Genomic DNA, 19,776 nt, shown 5'->3' on the forward strand with positions numbered 1-19,776 from the left:
AAACAGCTTAAATGCTTATTCTGCTGTTTCAGAACTATGCTCTACAATCATTTATATTCTTCATTTTGGACAGTATAAAATACCACTGCAAACCACTTCTGTTGTGGCTTTCACACTGAAACTGTGCACTTGCCATTAACAATGAATCAAACTTGGTGTAATCAGAAAGTAAACCACACCTTGTTTTGTTACTGCTTGAACGTGCTTGCAGCCAGTAAGGCTATTAGCCTGTAGCATAAAAATGCAAAATATATTCTGACAGATAATGATGTCCCATGTTCCTGCATTATACCTTAATGTGGTATTAATGGAAAATGATGGTACTCTCTTAGATAGGGTTTCAATTATAAGGCCAATTCTGTATGTCAATAACTTTGGTAACATTTACTGAAATTATATAAAATGTGTCTCTTTTGAAGTAACATGCTCAAACAAAAAGCACATAGTGATAGTCTACAGATCCACAAGTCACCTTCCTTCCAAAAGGGCTGTTCAAATAATCTTGTGATACTGAAATGAATGGATAACACACTGATTTAATGTTTCCACAGACAAATAAAGTGCTTTGAAAAAAGTGTCACTTCTCAAAAAAACGATTGTATCTACCGTCATACATTTGGTGAGATACAGTTGGAAGCCTCATCTCAAAATCCTTATACTGATTTCTGGGATATAGCCCTGGCATGTGTATCACCCTTCGCAACAGAAAACAAAAATCCTTGTAAAGTATGTTTTATACGTGAAAAAGTAAAAAATTATTGAATGAAAACTAAGTTCCTATTAATTTCAATGACAATGTTTCATTCTGTGTGATTAGATGTAACACAGCATAAGGCAATCTAATCAAGTTTCCCATGTGCACCACACACAGCGGCAGCTTAGAATAATATTGTGCTAACTTAAAATGGAAGGGCTACAGGGTAAACAGAATTTCCTGACCCTGGTGCAGTGAACATTAACCAGACTGTAAAGCCATTACACCTAGTTCAACCAGCAGACTTGGAACTAGAGGCAGGCAGTGGACAGGAAAGATAAATGATCATGAATCGACACTCAGTGCAAAACAACATGGTGAAATAATGTGAACCCAAACAGTAGCAATATACAACACACAGAACTGTACATACAACACAAGGCAGCTGCTGAAGACAGTGAACTAGTATTACAAACTAGAAAATGATTACCTTTTGATTGCTTTGTCTAGATAGTAACTACAATACATATCACAGGCATATACACAGAATATAAAGGTATTACTTATATTATTAAAATTTAGGCAACATTTTAAAATATGAACTTAAAGATGATCACAAGTGCAAATGTATCAACTCAAGAAAAGCTTCCTTCACTTCTGAAATGCAAACGAAAAATTACTAAAATGTTGTTTACCTACCTGAATGCTGGCTTTTTATTTTACTTTATTTTTATTGATTTAACCTTTGTTAACTGGATTAGTTCCACGAGGCTAGTAGCCTCTTTTCAAGGGAGAACTGAGGTGGTGTTTACACTACTAGGGGAAATTTGTCCAGGGCATCTGGGAACTTCCCCTGCACCATTATGGTACCTGTAGCACGTACGGCTAACAAGTATGAGCATCCATTACATTCCTATCACGGAGGTGGCTGGAAGAATGGCACACAAAGTTGGCGACAGAAGTAAGTGGCGCTGAGGTGAATGCCAGTTCTGCAGAGATGTTTTCTTCTATAAGAGAAGAAAATATTGTTCAAGTTACTGAAAAAGTAGATCAGATGGCAGATGCCAAGGAACTTTTCCAAAAGGAACTGTTTGAAGAATTGAAGAGCAAGGATGAAATTATAATTACAACCCCCATTTTGGAGGGTTGCGGTATGACAGACTGGAGAATTTATTGGAGCAGAGCGAACCAGAGGCAAGAAAGGAAGCTTTGTGGGGCAAAATAATAGAGATGTTGAGCAGCAGAGAAGAAAGGAAGAAGAAATTGCTTGTGGGGGAAAGGAGATTAAGAAAACGGAAGGAGTGGATAAAAAAGTATGTTGTCAGAATTCAATGTAAAGAAGAAATCAAGTTGAACAGGTATGAGATTTGGGACAAGATAATTGTGCCTTTTAGGCACAGAAGGTAAAACATTTTCTAATAAATAAAGAGACACATTGTGACATTTTCTTTGAGACTGCTGAAGTTTTAGAAAAATGTTTAAAGTATGGAGAGAAAAAAAGACATTTGTCCATGAAATAATTATGTATTTAAGATATTATTTTGAGAAGTGCAGAAAAATCAACTTACAGTTTCAAACAGAGACTGTTAAAATATTTAAGAACCTTTGTAATGAAATAAAAGATATTTCAAAATGTTGGACAGGCACTTGGGATTGTAATATGATTTTGAAAACAAAGAATTGTAAAATTGCACATATTCCAAGTATAATTAATGTTGATGGCAGTAGCACTGTTAAGTATTGGGGCAGTTGAAGAGATGTTGCTTTCTGTGGGGAAAGAGGGACATTTTGTAAATAATGGTGATAAAAAAGATATTATGTGGGGAAATGGGTCATAATGTGAAAAACTGTAAAGAAATGTGCTACAAATCTAAGCAAACAGGACATGTATGGATGGATTGTGAGACGGAGAAGAGGGCAGAATGTGAAACTAAACAAGAAAATAGAAATGAAAATGAAATACTACACTTAGAGGAACAAGAAACAGAGAAACAAGAAAGTAGTGAGGCACATCAAGAAGAAATTTTATATAATGTGCAAAAAGGGGAAGGAGAAAGGGAAAGTGGTACGAGATCAGTAATGAAGACGATATAAACTGGAAAGTGGATAAGAAGAAAAATATAACTGGGAAAAGGAGCTAAAGATAGGGAAAAAATTCAGGAGTTGGGAATAAAAGCTAAAAAGAAAAGAAATGGATACTTATAATAATTTCTGGAAGAGTAGAAAGAAGGGCAGCAAATAATCTTAGAATGCTATCAATTAATGTTAAGTATTAAAAATATAGTCAAGAGAATTAGAATTAATAGAATGGTGCAATAAGTGTGATGTAGATATAATAGTACTAGAAGATATTAGGATTTAAATAAAGAAAAAAGGGAACAAACAAAAATACTATGGTCAGGTGATATAATATGGAATTTGGGATATGAAAGTTCTTCAGGAATTTCTGTATTATACAGAAAAGGAATACAAATTCTAGATTATACTAGAGTTAAATTAGGTAGGTTGATGGTAGTAGATTTTAATTGTAACCTAAGAAATAAAAAAAATATATGACACTGATAAGAAAGTAGTGGAATTGATAATAAAATGTGGGAATTTAAAATGATGGAATTTAAGTAAAAACACATATCAGAGAGGAAGACTTGAGACAGAGATTATTTTCTGTTATCAAAAATGATAAGTTATCATAGAACAAGTAGTAGAGAGAGGTTTTTCAGATCATTTAACAATATAGATTGAGATAGATGAAAATAAAGAATGTGTTAAGTTAGGTAAGGGTTATCAGAGAATTAATGAAAATGAGCGGAATAAGGATGGTTAAGAAGACTTAATAAATTTATGGAAGGATCATTTAATAATGAGAATTTCTTACAAGAACTGGGTGGAATGGTGGATAACATTTAAAGAGAAATTTAAAGAGATGCATTTTATATGGGAGAGAAAAGACAAAAATACAAGAAGGAATATGGAGAAATTTACAATGATGTTATAAGCCATCTAGATAGGAATGAAAGGAATTATTTTAAGAAAGAAGAAGAAATTTATCAGAAAATTTAAGAGAAAAATCAAAAAGTTATTACATAGACAAAATATTTTCTACAGGGAAAGAAGGAAGAGGTATCACCATACCCGAGTACTAAAATAAAGGAAGATAGTGATATAATGAGGGAAATGAAAAGTAATAATGGGAGACCTAAGAAAGAGCAATCTAAATAAGGGACATTGTAGTTATGTATGTAAAAGAAAAAGTTTGTGGAAGTTAAAATAGTTTTCAGAAGAAATAAAAGAATTGGAATAGCAGATTACAGTAGCAGAAATAGATAAAGTAATTAAAGGTGTAAATGTGGATATGGCAGCTGGATTGGATGGAAAAGGATAGCAAATATATGCAAAGTTAATGTTATGGCAAAAAGAAATATGAATGGTTAAATAACGGGATAATTTATGAAGAAATATGTGAAGGGGTGCTCAGGTTTATATGGAAGAAAAGAGAGAAATAAGAAATTGGAGACCTACAATGTTGAATAATTATGACTATAAATTGTTCATAAAAGTAATAAAAAACTAGAAGATAAACTGTATTATATAATAGAAGAAGATATTTATGGTGTTAAAGGAAAAGAGATCCAAGAGGTATTAATGATACTTAGGGAAATTGTAGATATTAAAGGACAAACAGAACTAAAATTAATAGTGGCAGATATAAATAAAGCATTTAATTCAATACAGCATAACATTTTATGGCAATTAATGGAATTTTATAACTTTAGTATAAAAATCAAACAGTATGTGAAACAGTATATGAAAACACCAACATTAAAATTGTAATAAATGGTTGCTTTAATGAAGATATAAAGATGAGGAGTGAAACAGGAATACCCAATGAGTATCATTTTGTTTTTAATAGTTATGACTAGTGTAATAAAAGAATTAAATGAGGAACTGGATGAAAGCAAATATACACTTAGAAATGGGGATAAAATATCCTTGTATTATGTCTTATGCTGATGACATGCTCCCAAGAGATATGGAGAAGCAGTTTATTGAAACTATTTTTCATTTTGGAGATACAGATTAAATCCAGTCAAAAGAGGAGTTTTGTACATAGAAAACAATAAAGGTGGTTTGGGCTTATTGAACCCGACAGTTTACGGAGCATCTTTAAATGTATATAAGGTTTTGAGATGGATAAGTGGAAAACAGAAAAGTTGGTAATAAACATATTTAAAGAAAAATATAAAAAATGGGATGTAATTAAAATGAATAAAGAAAAGGAATGGTAAAATGAAGAAATAAGAATGTAACGGAGTAAAATAAAAATGTGGACATTAAGAATAGATAAAAATCAATGAAAATAGGAAAAGTCGGTTTAATAATATTGTGAGACAAAATTATTGTGTGAATCATTGGGAACATTTAGCAGAAGAAAAAATAAAGCTATAAAACAAAGGAATAAGTGGTGTATGAAAAGTGTGGTTTATAACGATTTTTATGGAGATTACAAAATAATAAGTTATCTGTTAAAGGAAATATGCCTTATAAAAAAGTTGATGAGCGAGTGAGTTTGTATTGTGGGGGAAATGGAGACAACAGAACATGTTTTTAACATGTAAATGAGTTAAACATTTATGGGAAAAATAGCAGGAATTGCAGGATTATAAACAAATAAACATGCACATGATTATGTTTTTTATGACAATATAGTAAAGAATATAAAACAAAGAAGCCAACAGAATAAAACACTTCCCAGGTGCTCATAAACATGCTTTATTCAATGGTAAGCACTTTCACCACAGCTTTGTCAGACCATAGACAGAATAAGACACACTAATCAAATTTATAAAAACATCAGTTAAAATCTAACCAATCCAACTGCAGCACAAAACCCTTCCTTAAAGCAAATCACAGATTAAAATGTATACATACAATATAAAAAGCGTGATACAAGAATATAAATATAAAAATGCATCCAAAGAATATATGTGTACACATCAATATAAAAATGAAAAGAAAAATAAAGATAAAAATAAAACTGTACAACCTAAGTCCTGAGCCCTCGTCCCTTTAGAATAGGTCTTAAGGGGATCTTCTCCTTAAGTCCACTCCCCTGATCTGCTCTCAACATGATGATCCACCTAACTTCTCTAATTTCAGTAAAATTTCTCACATTACCTCCCCGGATACTGGGCTGCATCCTATCTATGACCAAGAACCAGAATGTGTGACATAAGTTAGTATTCATAACATGTTTAGATAGGGCATTATTAGCAGAACCACGATGTATATTATACAGATGTTCCCTGACCCTTTCCTTCAGAACCCTGTCTATTTTGTCAATGTAAAATGCATGGCAAACTGAACAGTGGGCCAGATAAACTACATGAGATGTTAGACATGTGACACCTACTTTAAAATGGAACCTACGTCCAATATCAGGATGTTCAAAATACCCATTATTGTCTATATAACCACAATGATTACAATTACCACAAGGTAGTGTTACCTCACCCTCATCCTGTACAGGCACCATATGGCTTTTCAGATGGCATAGAGGCCTTCTCAAATTTTTCTTGTTCTTATACGTAAAATGTGGTGTGTCACATGCTAATATTTTTATCTTTCTTTTTCTTTTCATTTTTATATTAATGGGTATATTAATTTTTATATTGTATGTATACATTTTAATCTGCGGTTTGCTTTAAGGAAGGGTTTTGTGCTGCAGTTGGATTGGTTAGATATTAATCGATGTTTTTATAAATTTAATTAGTGTTTCTTATTCTGTCTATGGTCTGAAGAAGCTGTAGTGAAAGTGCTTACCATTGAATAAAGCATGTTTATGAGCTCTTGAGCAGTGTTATATTCCATTTGTTTCTTTGTTTTACTTCTTGTTTGTTTTACCAATAGTTTATCTCAGCTACAGTAATTTGTTGCGCATAGTAAAGAATATGTTAAGAACAAGGATAAAACACATTTGGTATAATTTGGACAATCTGGAATGAAAGGCTAAATGACGTGATGTTTATGCTAAATGGATCTTACAAAACATTATAAAGAAAATCAAGTGGTGGTTATGGAAAAAAAGAGTGGGGGTCTATATGAAATGTGATTTTGTGGTAATTAATGGAGAGTTGAAGTATGTTATTTATTTTCTGTAAATATGTAAACTTATATATTGTAAATAAGGTGTAAATATGTTGTAAATAAAAATCCCCTACTTACTACAATAATCACTACAAGTGGCGTCGCTGATTACAAGTGCTCTTCTTAATCCTAGTGCAGTGGCAGCTGGAAGGACAGTCATCAACATGAAAACTGGAAGTGAGAGAGCAGAGGTGAATGCCAGCTTGAGACATGGTGTATCAGTAGTGGGGATGAATTTGGGAATTATTTTTCAGCAAAACCTGTTTGTGGAATTGAAAAGTGGCACCAAGGAATGTGTCATTACAACCCTTTAATCATGAGGGTTACAGGATGATATATTGATGAAAAGATAAACCAGAGCAAACCAGAGAATGGTGATGAAATATAATGGAGAAAATATAAGAGGAGGAGACAACAGAAATTCTGGAGAAGAACAAGGAAGAAAAAAAGCAGACATATGCAGAAACAGTGATTAATACACTAAAAGAAAAGAGGAATAAACCGGAGAACATAAACAAAAAGAAATTGGTGAGAGTACAAAATAAATTTGAACACTGAACAGATATGAGATATGGGAACAATGTTATTTTACTTTTGAGCATTAAAATACAACAGGTAAGTACATTTATACTTCTAAATAAATAAATATTTTCTGACATTGTTTTTGAGACTATGCAAAGCATGGAAAACATTATCAGTAAGTATGAAAAAATCCATGGAATGAATATGTGATAAAGGCTGCTTTTACAGAAATGAAGAAAAAATTAAATACAACTTTGTATTAAGATAGAGAGAGACGCTAAAAGGACATTTGTAAAGAAGTATTGGACATTGTAAAAGTATATGACAACAGAGTTTTATGGACTGGGGGATGCAACAGCAATGTTAATGTGAAAATGGAAAATAAGATTATACATATACCAAGTGTTAATGTTCAAGAGAATTAAGGTTTGGTAAAGTACTGGGGGCAAATAAGAACATGTTATTTATGTGGAAAAGAGGGTCACTTTGTCAGTAATTATGAAAAAAAGATGTTACATTTGTGCAAAAATGTGGCATGGGGCAAACACTTGTGAGTTGGAGTGATATAAATGTAAGCAAAAAGGACATTTAACAATGCATTGTAAAGAAATAGAAAAAGAAGGTGAAAAAGTAAAGAAGGAGAAAAAATAAATAAGATAATAAAACGAAGAAATAAAAACAACTAAAGAGAAAGAAGTCAGTTAAAAACAGAGCTATGGTAGCAATTTCTGAATTTAGTGATGAAGAAGATATAAAATGGATGGCAGTTAAAAAGGAAACTTCTATAGGCAAAAGAGTTAAAAGACGGAAACAGAAAATTCAAATCTTTAAATGTATAGGATAAGAAGAAAGGGAATGGAGAACAGAAAAGAGGAGAGGGGAGACAAATAAATAATACTTGACAAATTAAAAAAGACAAAATCTAAGAGTACTATCTGTAAATGTAATTAGCCTTATAAATGTGACTAAGAGTACTATCAATAAATGTAAATAGCCTTATAAATGTGACAAAGAGAATATGAATAACCGAGTGGTATAAGAACTGTGACATAAATATAATTGTATTGGAAGACATAAGATTTCTAACAAAAAGAATAAAGATTACAAACAGATAATTTATGGAATGGAAATATAATATGCAATTTAGGAAATTAATGTTGTTTTGGGATTGCAATTTTATTCAGAAGAGCAATTAAGATATTAGATAAGAATTTAGTTCGAATGGGTAAACTGTTGTGGATATTACATTGCAAGAAAAGGTCTCTAGAATTATAGTAGTATATGCTTATGTAATAGTTAAAGAGAACTTATTTCAACAAATGTTAGATTATGTCATAGTAAACATAAATATAATAACAAGGGATTCAATTGTGATTTAAGAGAAAGGAAAAAAGAAATAAGGGAAAGATAAAAAAATTAAAGAAGTAAAGAAATGTAGAAAGTTTTATGGAAAAAAAACAAAGACATATAAAAGAAACATGTTTAGAACAGAGACTGATTATTTATAATATCAGAAGGGATAAATATAATACTAGAAGAAGCAGTAAGAATGGGATTTTCAGATCATCTAGCAATAGGGTTAGAGATTGAAAAAAGTAAAGACTATATTAAAATAGGAAAAGGAATAAATGAAAAGGAATGGAATATGGAAGGTAATGGAAAAGACAATTACACAATTATGGAAAGAAAATTTAATGATGAAACCATTTTATAAAAACTGGACTGAGTAGTGGGTAGTATTTAAGAAGAAATATAAAGCAATACATGAAAGAAATCTAAGAAAAATTAAACATCTATTGTTTGAACAAAGATATGTACTACAAGGGAAAAAGAGGTATCAGCATATTTAGGATAAATAGTAAACGAAAAAATAGTGTAACAAGACAAATAAAGAATAAAAATGGAGAAGTTAAGAAAAATCAAGTGCAAATAATGGAAACAGTGGTAGATTATGTAAAGGAAATGTATAAAAAGGAAGCAGAAAAATGTAAATGAACTGGCAACTTAAAAGATTTAAATAGACTCAGTGGTGGGTCAGGATGGGTTTAGTTATAAAATGTATAAAAAAATTAAAAAATTGACAGACCTATTTTGTAAAAGTTTTGAATGAATGGCTGGAGGAAGGCTTTAAATATAAAGAAATTTAAAGTGGAATTTTAAAAATTTTATGGGTAAAGGACCTAAAGAAGAAATAAAAAAAATGGAGACCAGCAGTATTAAATAATACTGACTATATGATATTCATGAAGATTATAGAGAAGAAGATGGAAAGTAAAATATAGAACATATAAGAGGAAAGTGCATTTGGCATTAAAGGAAGACGCTATCAAGAGCTTCAGTAGATGATGTTATGAAGGAAGGGCAAGAGGTAAAAAGTACAGTTGTTTACACTTACCATAAATGTAGAAGTTCAAGTGTATTCACTGTTGCAGACATCACATTTGGGTTATCCCTGCCAGGGTAGCCCCCGGCCGGCCCGAATACCAAAGGCTTAGTATTTCTGCGTCAGTTGCTGTCGCTTCAGGACTGACGTCAGGTCGTCAGTAGTATAAAGTAAGGCAGCTGATGCCATTACACCAGTTTTTCTTCCCTTAACTGTCAGGAGATCCCAAGTGGAGCCAGGTTCTGGTGGAAGAACCCCACCAGTAGAAAGTAAATACCAAAATGTCCCTTGTAAGGAGAGAGAAGAAAGAAGAGGGGATGGAGGGAAACCAGGACTGCAACAGTGAATACACTCAAACATCTACATTTATGGTACGTGTACACAACTGTAATATGTTCTTTGTGGTTCACTCTTGCAGTCATCACATTTGGGTTGATTCCCAAAGCTGAGGAAAAGGATGGAGGCAGTCAAAGAGACTAGGAGCTGGCTAGGATGCCCTGCAAGACTGCAGTGGCAAACCCTGCCCTGGATTTAGGCAGGTGGTAATGTTTGTGAAAGTGTGAACAAATGTCCAGGTGGCAGCCTCCAGGATGTCTCTGATGGGGACTCCTCTGAGGAAAGCTGCAGAGGTGGAGGCTGCTTTGGTAGAGTGAGTCCTGACCCCCCTTAGGGGGAGGCTTTTCGTGTTGCTTGTAACAGAAATGGATGCAGTGTGCTATCCATTTGGAAATTGTTTGTTTGGCGATGGCTTTGCCCTCTGCCCCTGCAGCAAAGCTAACCAGCAATTGATCAGACTTTTTGAGGGATTTAGTCCTGTCTATATAGAATCTGAGCTTTTAGTCCTGTCTAGATAGAATCTGAGCTGTCTGTGCACATCTAATGAGTGCAGGAGCCTTTTCCCCTTGTTCTGTGGATTAGGGAAAAAGGTGGGCAAATGAATGGACTGGTTGAGAGCCACACTGGACACCACTTTGGGCATGAAGGATGGGTTAGTCCTGAGGGAAACCCTGTCAGCATGGAAGGTGATGAAGGACTCCACAGCCATGAGTGCTTGTAGCTCGGAGACCCTTCTGGCTGAAATGATGGCCAGAAGGAAAGGTGTCTTCCAGGAGATAAATTTTAACTCTGCTGAAGATGCTGGTTCAAAGGGGGGCAGGGTGAGCTTTTCCAACACAAAGTTAAGGTTCCCAAACCAGGGTAGGTGCTCTTCTGGGTGGCCTCAAGTTGCTAGCCCCTCTTAGGAATTGTTTGATCAGAGGGTGTGAGAAAAGGGGCTGTCCAGTGGGGAAATGAGCAGAGATAGCAGAGGCATGTACTTTAATAGAGGAAAAAGAGAGACCACTGTGTAGCAGGTCAGCTAAGTAATCCAGGATGAGAGGGAGGGAGGGCTGTGTTGTATCAGCTCCCTTAGCCTGAATCCAGGTGCAGAACCTTTTCCATTTGTCAGCATAAGACCTTTCTAGTGCTAGGGCATCTGGCCTCATGTATAACATCTAGAACCTGTTTACTGAAGTTGGCAGATTGATTGGTGGTTAGGGAATAAGCCAAGCTGCCAAATTGAGGGTCTACAATTGGGGATGCATGAATTGCGCAGCAGTGGGTACCAGTGCAGGCGAGGCCAGTCTGGACCAATAAGAATTGTCCTTGGTTTTTCCTCCCTTATTTTGAGCTGTACCCCGGGGATGAGAGGTAGTGAAGGAAAGGCATAGACCGATAGATTGACCCAGGGGAAGGACAGGGCATCAACTTTTCAAGCCATGCAGTGATGCTCCCTGGTGCAGAACTTGCTGAGCTGATGGTTGGAATGGGAGGCAAAGAGGCCGACCTTTGGGGTGCTCCATTTCTGAGTTATTAGGGTGAAGGTTCTTTTGTTTAGCTGCCACTCATGTGGGTTCAGAAGATTTCTGCCTAAGTGGTCTGCCAGAGAGTTTAGAGAACCTGGCAGGAATTGTGTTAACAGGTGGAGTTGCATGGCAGAGGCTGTGTGCCAAAAGTTCATAGCCAGCCTGCATAGAGAGTAGGAGTGAGTCCCTCCCTGCTTGTTGATATACCACATCACAGTGGTGTTGTTTTGATCAGGAGAGCACCTGGGGAGAGAAGGGGCCCTGAAAGCTGTCAATGCATGCTGAACAGCTGACATCTCTTTTTGGTTGATGTGCAGATGGATTTGCTGTGGGCTCCATTGGCCCTGTATGCACCTGCCATCCAGGTGTGCACCCCAGGCATAGTCTGATGCATCTGTGGTGAGGGTCTGGGCAGTGGGCGGTGGTGAGAAAGGTAGTCCCTTGTTGTGGGAGTATGCTGCTGCCCACCAAAGAAAATCTTTTCTGAGGCAAGGTATCATGGGCATAAGAGTTTCCAGGTCTTGAGAGTGTTGACACCAAAAGCTTTTTTATGTACCATTAAAGTTTCCTCATATGCAGTCTGGCATATGGAAAGAGTAGAATGCAAGATGCCATGAACCCCAGAGCTTGCAGGATTTTCCTTGCAGATAACTGGGGTTCAGTGGCTAGTTGAGAGAAGATTGCTGTCAGGTAAGTTTGCTTCTCTGGTGTAAGGAATGCCATCTGGGATGCTGTGTCCAGGCTTGCTCCCAGGAATATAATTCTTTGGGTGGGAACTTGTTTGGATTCCTTTTTTTTTTTATTGTGTACCCTAGGGAGGTCAGTAGGGACTTTACAAAGGCCAGGTACTTGAGCAGGGTTTCCTGACTGTCTGCCTGAATTAGATAGTCGTCTAAGTATGAGTCAGTTTGGATATTCATTTGTCTGCAAAAGACAATGGCTGGAGCCAGGCATTTTGTGAAAACTCTGGGAGCAGTAGATAAGCCAAAGGAAAGTACAGAGAACTGAAAGTGCAGAAATCCTGCCCTGAAACGTAGATATTTCCTGCATGACTCCCTGATAGGAATGTGGAGGTAGGCCTCTTTTAGGTCTAGGGTGGCTAGCCAAGCATCCTTAGAGAGCATGGATAGCAGTTTCTGGAGGGTGAGAATTTTGAATTTTGGTATCACCAGGAAGGTGTTTAGCATGGATAGATCAAGGATGGGGCGCCAGGTGTCCTCTTTTCTGGGTACCAGAAAAAGTCTGGAGTAGAAACCTTGGCCTTTCTGTTCTACAGGAACGTGCTCTATTGCCCTCATAGAGAGCAGGGAAATTACTTGCTTTTGCACCTCTGCCCACTGGTTTGGAGGTAGATCTGAGAACCCTTTTGGAGTTGCAAGAGTGTGGAAGGAAAATTTGTATCCCTGGGACACTATGTTGAGGACACAGCGGTCATTGGTAGTGGTGGCCCAGGCGTAGGGGTAAATGAAGGTGGGCAGAAGGAGGGGGTGAGGGAGAAGAGTCATTGTGAGTTCTTACCATGAGGGGGTGGCTTAGAACTCCCTGTTTTTGAAGTGGAGGAATTCCACTGTTTTGATCTCTGCATTCCCTGTGGCTGCTGTCTGGGGGGTCTGCTTCCACAGGGTCTGGGCTGAACTGACCTGGTGGGAGCAGGAATAGACCAATGCTTGGATGGGCAATGCCTGCTGAACCTGGGTGGTGGACCTGTAAGAAATCCTTAACTGTCTGCATAGATTTAGCTTCTTCCAACTTTAAGACCTCCTCTGCCTTAGTGCCAAATAATATGTCTTTGTGCAAGGGTGCATCCAACAATTTAGATTTAACATGGTCTGGCAAGGGTTGTTCCTTAAGCCATGCATACCTTCTAAGGACAGAGCCAGTGACTGCTGCCCTGCAAGAAGCTTTTAGGGTGTAAGGTGTGTTTAGTTACTTGACTTGCAGAATGCATTAACTCTTGTAACTCTTTAGATTCTGCACAAGCAGGAAAAGAAGACACTTTTTGTTTGAAGATTTCCATGGCATGTTATTTAAATTTTAGCATATGGAACTGGCAATTTAATGCTCTGATAGAAAGAGTATCAGAGGTGTATACTTTTTTACCCCATCTATCTAATGCTCGGAAATCCCTATATGAGGGGGTGGGATTTTTAGCAGAGGTTGCTTTAATTCCTTTAGGACCTTGAGAAATTGCCTCAGGGTCAGCAGTAGGATTTTTAAAAAAGAAATTTGTGTGAGTCAGGGGCTCTGTAATACCTGTCAGGGTTTCTGGGTGCAGGAGGGAGGGTATCAGGAGTCAAACTGGATTCCAGGAAAATATCCTGCACAACATCCAGGACTGGGGGGATGGTCAGAGGTCTGTGAAGTGGAAGATCTAAAAAATCTCTGAGTCTCTTTTTAGACTGAGGGTAGTCCTGACATTCCCATTGGAAATCCTCCCTTAAGGTGTGAAGGGTTTCCCCAAAGAAAAAGTCCTCGGGGGGAGAGGCTGAAGGAATGGAGTCCTCTGCATCAGAATCCTCATAAGCAGAGAGGGGTTGCATGTCTTCATATTCAGATGCATCAGTGTCATCAGACTCCTGTTCAGATAAAACTATTGGGGACAAGTCTCTCTTTATTTTGGAAGGGGTAGCTTGGCTTCCCCAGATCAGCATGATAAGGTCTTCCCCCATTTTAAGCATTTGAGACTGAGGCAAGGAAGTAGGTGCCTGAGACTGGGTCATCGGTTTCTTCTGTGTGGTTCGTACCTTGGGCCTTAGAAACTCTGTAGTTTTTGAAAGAATGGTAGATGCGAAAGAAGTCGTCGGTTTGTGTCGAGAATCAGTAGAGCAAAGTACTTCCTCAGAAGCCGGTGCCTGCTCAGCAGCTCTGGACCCATCCAAGGGAGAGACAACCACAGGACCCTTAGTCGAAGAAGAGTTTTGTGGCATACCGGACTCCGAAAGGGTCTCTGTAGTGGCCTGCAAATCCACAGAAGCTGGCATCAGGAGCTGCAAAAGCACCTCACTGTGGACCGGAGTACTGACGACAAGCTTAACGGAAGCATCGTCGGTAGGTTTGGACCTGTGCGGTCTGTCTCTGTCTTTATCCTTACCTTTTTTTCAGAAGATCTGCTGTCGGATAGCTTACTGAAGCCATATCAGAATTCAAGGACTGTAAGCAAAAATATCTAGCTACAATGAGTGCCTGATGACATATAGTTCTGGCGTTGAACAAAGTACAAAAGCAACAGCGGGGGACATTGTGGTCTGGGCCTAAGCAAGTGACACAGTAAGAATTAAAGTGTCGGTGTGGTATTTGGTTTCCACAGGTGAGACCATTAACTTTTTCTGACATCAGTTAGTGCAAGAAAAAAGGATCCCCAACGGGGTACTTAGATTTAGAAGACTTCAGCTTCAATTCGGAAGACGAAACTCAGGTAGCAGCCGACCAGCACTCGTGCAAACTGCTTCTGCTTTGGGCTTCGCTGCAAGAAAGACGGATGTAATGGCGTTGGCTGCCTTACTTTATGTAACTGATGACCTGACATCAGTCCTGAAGCGACAGCAACCGACACAGAAATACTAAGCCTCTGGTATTCAGGCCGGCCGAGGGCTACCATGGCAGGGATAACCCAAATGTGATGACTGCAACAGTGAAACACAAAGAACATCTGATGGTAGGTGATGTTAATAATGCTTTTGACACAATAGAACATGAAGTATTATGGAAATCTATGGATAATCACAATTTTAGTAAAAAAAATAAAATAAAAGAACATGTTTGACTGCTTACAATAATAATAATAAAGTGAGAATTTTAATTAATGGATGTTAAGTAAAGAAATAGAAATGAATACTGGAATTAGACAATGATGTCCAATGAGTTGCATCCTGTTTGCTTTAATTATGAATTTAATAATTACTGAAATAAAGAGTAGAATGAAAAAGGCAAATTATAAAAAAAAAAAGTGTGTAGAAATCCAAGTAATAACAATATATGCAGATGATATAGTTGTAACAAAAAACATTTTGGATGGAAAAGGTTATTGAAGTCATACAGAGTGTTAATATGGATAAAATATAAAGAGAGATTGGTGGAAAAAATGTTTAATCAAAATACAAAGATATGAGGGAAGAGGTTAGATCTAATAAATTAAAAAAAAATGGAACAATATGATAATGAAATACAAAATTATCAGAAAATAAAAATCTGGAAGATAAAAATTGATGAGATAAAGGAAGGAAAGTATGGTATATAAAAAATAGATCAATCATTTTGTATTAAGCCATGGGAAAACTTGCAAAAAGAAAAAAAAGCTATTAAAAAAGAAATAAATGGTGCAAAAATTGTGTGGAATGTCAGGATTTCCTATGGAGATTAAGTATAAATAAACTTCCTGTGAAAAGTAATATGTCATATAAAAACAGAAATTATAGAATTTAGGTGTATGGTGGGGAAGAAGAAACAGTAGAACATATGTTTTGTTGTAAGTTGAAAATAAATAGAATAATATTTTATGTTACCTGGGTTATTTGGAATGAAAGACTTAATTAGATTATGTTTAATGAGAATTATTTTTTTCCGGCAGTTATAAAAAGAATAAAATGGTGGCTGTGGAAAAAGGGGTGGGGATCAAGTAAACAAAACAATGTTGGTTTTACTTTATTGTGATTGTTGTAAAAAATGAAAATATGTAAATATATACTTATAAGTCATAAGTAGAATATAAATAAAGGACCCCTATTTTTTTATAGGTGCTGTGGGATCTTTTGCATCCACCTAAGCTTCTATCAAATCAGACAGACGGGGTCTTGGTTTAACATCTCATCTGAAGGATGACGCACTTGAGAGTGCAGCACCCCTTTATGCTGTATTGTAGTATCAGCAATCAATCTACTCAGTGTGGGAATAGAAACCACAGCCTTCTGCACAAAAGGTGAGTGTGCTACCTGTAGTGCCACTGACATCACTGGCATTATCCCATTGGTGTAACAACCATGGGCTCAAACTAAATGCAAAAAGTACATAATCATCTCCTTTAGTGATTCATCCACCCCTGCAAACTGCAATACTGACAATACACCTCTTAAGGCAGAAATGGCAGTCGAGGATCTGGGGACTTACGTGGACAGTAATCGAATCTTTGACCAACGTGTATCCACTACATTTAGATAATCATTTTATATAGCACAACTTATAAGTAAGGGTATTGCATCCAGGTCTGTGGAGGCTATTATCCCTCTATACTCGGCCCTTATTAGACCAATCATTGTGTATAATGCTCCCTGTGGTATGTACCTGCAAAGGTACAACCTTCAACTCAACCGCCACATAGAAATTCTTTACTAAGAGAATCCAGAGAGTCCAACACATGAATTATGGGGACCACCTTAGATCAGTCTCCCTATTCTCAGTCTCCTGTAGATTGCTAAAGGTTGACCTCTGTCTAGTCTTTAAGGCCTCCACAGATCCTGTACTAATGAACCTGCTCCAAAAACAGTAGTATCAGAAACACACACACTAAGGATTTTAACTTTTCCAGCAATCTAAACAGGATACATCTCACAGAGGTTTCCAATCCACATAAAACAAAATACTTCCCTTACCCAATTTAAACACAATCTGGACAAATGGATGGGAAACCAAAAATGTGTCTCTGGGGTGACACCTATGTCTCTGCTAGACAGAAGATCCTGATGTGCTGCAAACTGTAACTTGACTATTTCCTGTCTATAAAAGGGAAGAAGTAGCACTTGGGAATCCTGTTTGGATAGGCTTAAAAAGGCCGCTGGGGTGTTAGCCAAGTATCTATGTTTCTACATTTTTATATAATGTAAATAGTGTTCACATTGTACATTCTGTAAAATTATATTCCTGCCATTATAACTGTGTTATTTTGATTCTATAATTGCATTCATGTATGCAGTATCAGTTATTGTTATAACTACATTGTTTATGGTATTAAATGCACTCTTTTTACAGTATATGTTTACACAGTGTCCCTACCAGATGGTTGGAGCCATGACTGAAAAGGGTTTAATGACTCAGCTCACATTCACAGTTAACAAATATTACATAAATAGTTACTTACCAGAACATTCTTCATCCATCTTTGCCCAGAACTACAATGTTTACTTAATCCCTGCAGGCAAGTGTTCAATGGCTTGCAATGTAAATTGCTCCACTTCTCCGTTTAAGTAGTACAGAGTATTTACGTAAAAAAGAAAACTCTGATACTGCTAAGTAGGGATGCTCACTGGAAACTTCCACCATGAAGCACCTGCAAAGAACATAGCCTGACTTGTAATGGCAGATTCTTCATGGGTGACTCATTTACTAGCATCCAAACAGATGAATTTAAGGGGACATAGAGCAGCAGTACCCGTCCCTTGCTACAATCCCAAATACTAGATTCCAAATTATTTTGTACACAAGACACAGCACAAGAACTACTGAACAAATCTCTCCTTTGCAGCTGAAACAAAAAGTATCAGAAATGCAGCAAAATTATTTGTCTTTATGCTGGGGGCCAGTACTGTTGTTACATAAAATGCAACAGATACTTGCACAGCTGCAGAGATTGAGTAAGTTAATTAACATAAGCAAGTTGTAGTACTACATCTGGTAGCTAGGTGTGAGAGCTGTATGAGTTACTGTGTTTCCTAATGAGATTATGAGTGGTTGCTGAGTCTGACAGCTCAGTAGTAATTAGCTTTCAAGTGAGTGAGGTCTAGGTTACAAAGACCTACTTGCTTAAAATGAATCACTTATTAGTTGATGGGATGGTATGAGACTTGTTCCCACAGGAACATTCCCACATGGAGGCAAGGAGTTAGCTCTGAGCAACTCAAAGGCAGCCCATGAGTACATCATAAGCGTCCAAGCCCTGGTGGGACAGTATCATGCCTGTAGTGCACTGTGAACATCTACATATTGGGATGGGAAACTAGGACTGCAATAAGAAATAAAATCCTAGCTCAGTTTTAAAAGTCAGATCTATGATCCTCAATTACCATCTCCACCTTATGAAAAAAGAAGTGATTCCCTTAAGGTGAGTCTCCCCTTGACAGAAGAGACGCCTACATGGTGATGCAAGGTGCTAACAAAGGAAGAGTTATCAGGCATAGGAGGAAGAAAAGAGAGACGCCTACATGGTGATGCGAGGTGCTAACAAGGGAAGAGTTATCAAGCATAGGAGGAAGAAAAGAGAGACGCCTACATGGTGATGCGAGGTACTAACAAGGGAAGAGTTATCAGGCACAGGAGGAAGAAAAGAGAGACGTCTACATGGTGAAGCGAGGTGCTAACAAGGGAAGAGTTATCAGGCATAGGAGGAAGAAAAGAGAGACGCCTACATGGTGATGCGAGGTGCTAACAAGGGAAGAGTTATCAAGCATAGGAGGAAGAAAAGAGAGACGCCTACATGGTGATGCGAGGTGCTAACAAGGGAAGAGTTATCAAGCATAGGAGGAAGAAAAGAGAGACACCTACATGGTGATGCGAGGTGCTAATAAGGGAAGAGTTATCAAGCATAGGACGAAGAAAAGAAGTAGCTTGGCATCATAGGAGTTTGAGTGCATTTCAGTCACAAAGTGTGCAGGGAAACTGCATCAGCTACAGTAGGAACTGAAAACGGTATGACATAAGGGACACTGGTGGCACTTATGACACATAACTCTACTGATAATTGCTAAATCAATTTATGAAATATCTTGAAAAAATGCAATATATATCATTGTGAATGTGCTACCTTTGGCATAAAGCTACTGTAAAAGGGCAAGACCCTTTGAGAAACACTCAAGAACTCTGTGAATTTCACAAACAAAAGCAGAAAATTCCAGAAGTTCTAACTGACACCTTAAAAACTGTTTAGCTATAGGTGTAAAAAAATACTATTTTAGAGTCTCCTATGATACAAATCTGGAATGTCAATGCCCACAAAGCTGCATCTTAAGGAACAATTAACATGAAGTCTTAAGGTACCCCTCCATTAAAAGTAATTCCGTTATTAGATGACATTTTGCTGTGAATAGCTTACATAACACTTGGTTCTAAATTTTACACAGATACTTAATCTGATACACACATTCTAAGCCTTACTTTTCTGTTATAAGGGTGAATACTTGAGAACATGCTGCACGTAAGGTAGATGATCTTAACAAAATGCTTGGACAGCATACATGTATACACTGGAGAGTAGATTACTGCTA

At 37.0% G+C, this 19,776-nt stretch overlaps 1 protein-coding gene across 1 annotated transcript in view; it reads right to left on the bottom strand.

Annotated features, from left to right (window-relative positions):
* SLC39A8 (solute carrier family 39 member 8) overlaps positions 1 to 19,776 on the bottom strand; it is an 895,133-nt gene that overhangs the window by 83,596 nt on the left and 791,761 nt on the right. The window lies entirely within an intron of this gene.

This window comes from Protopterus annectens, chromosome 2.part1 (assembly GCF_019279795.1).
Source record: "Protopterus annectens isolate FY-2018-M chromosome 2.part1, PAN1.0, whole genome shotgun sequence".
Lineage (NCBI taxonomy): Eukaryota > Metazoa > Chordata > Ceratodontiformes > Protopteridae > Protopterus > Protopterus annectens.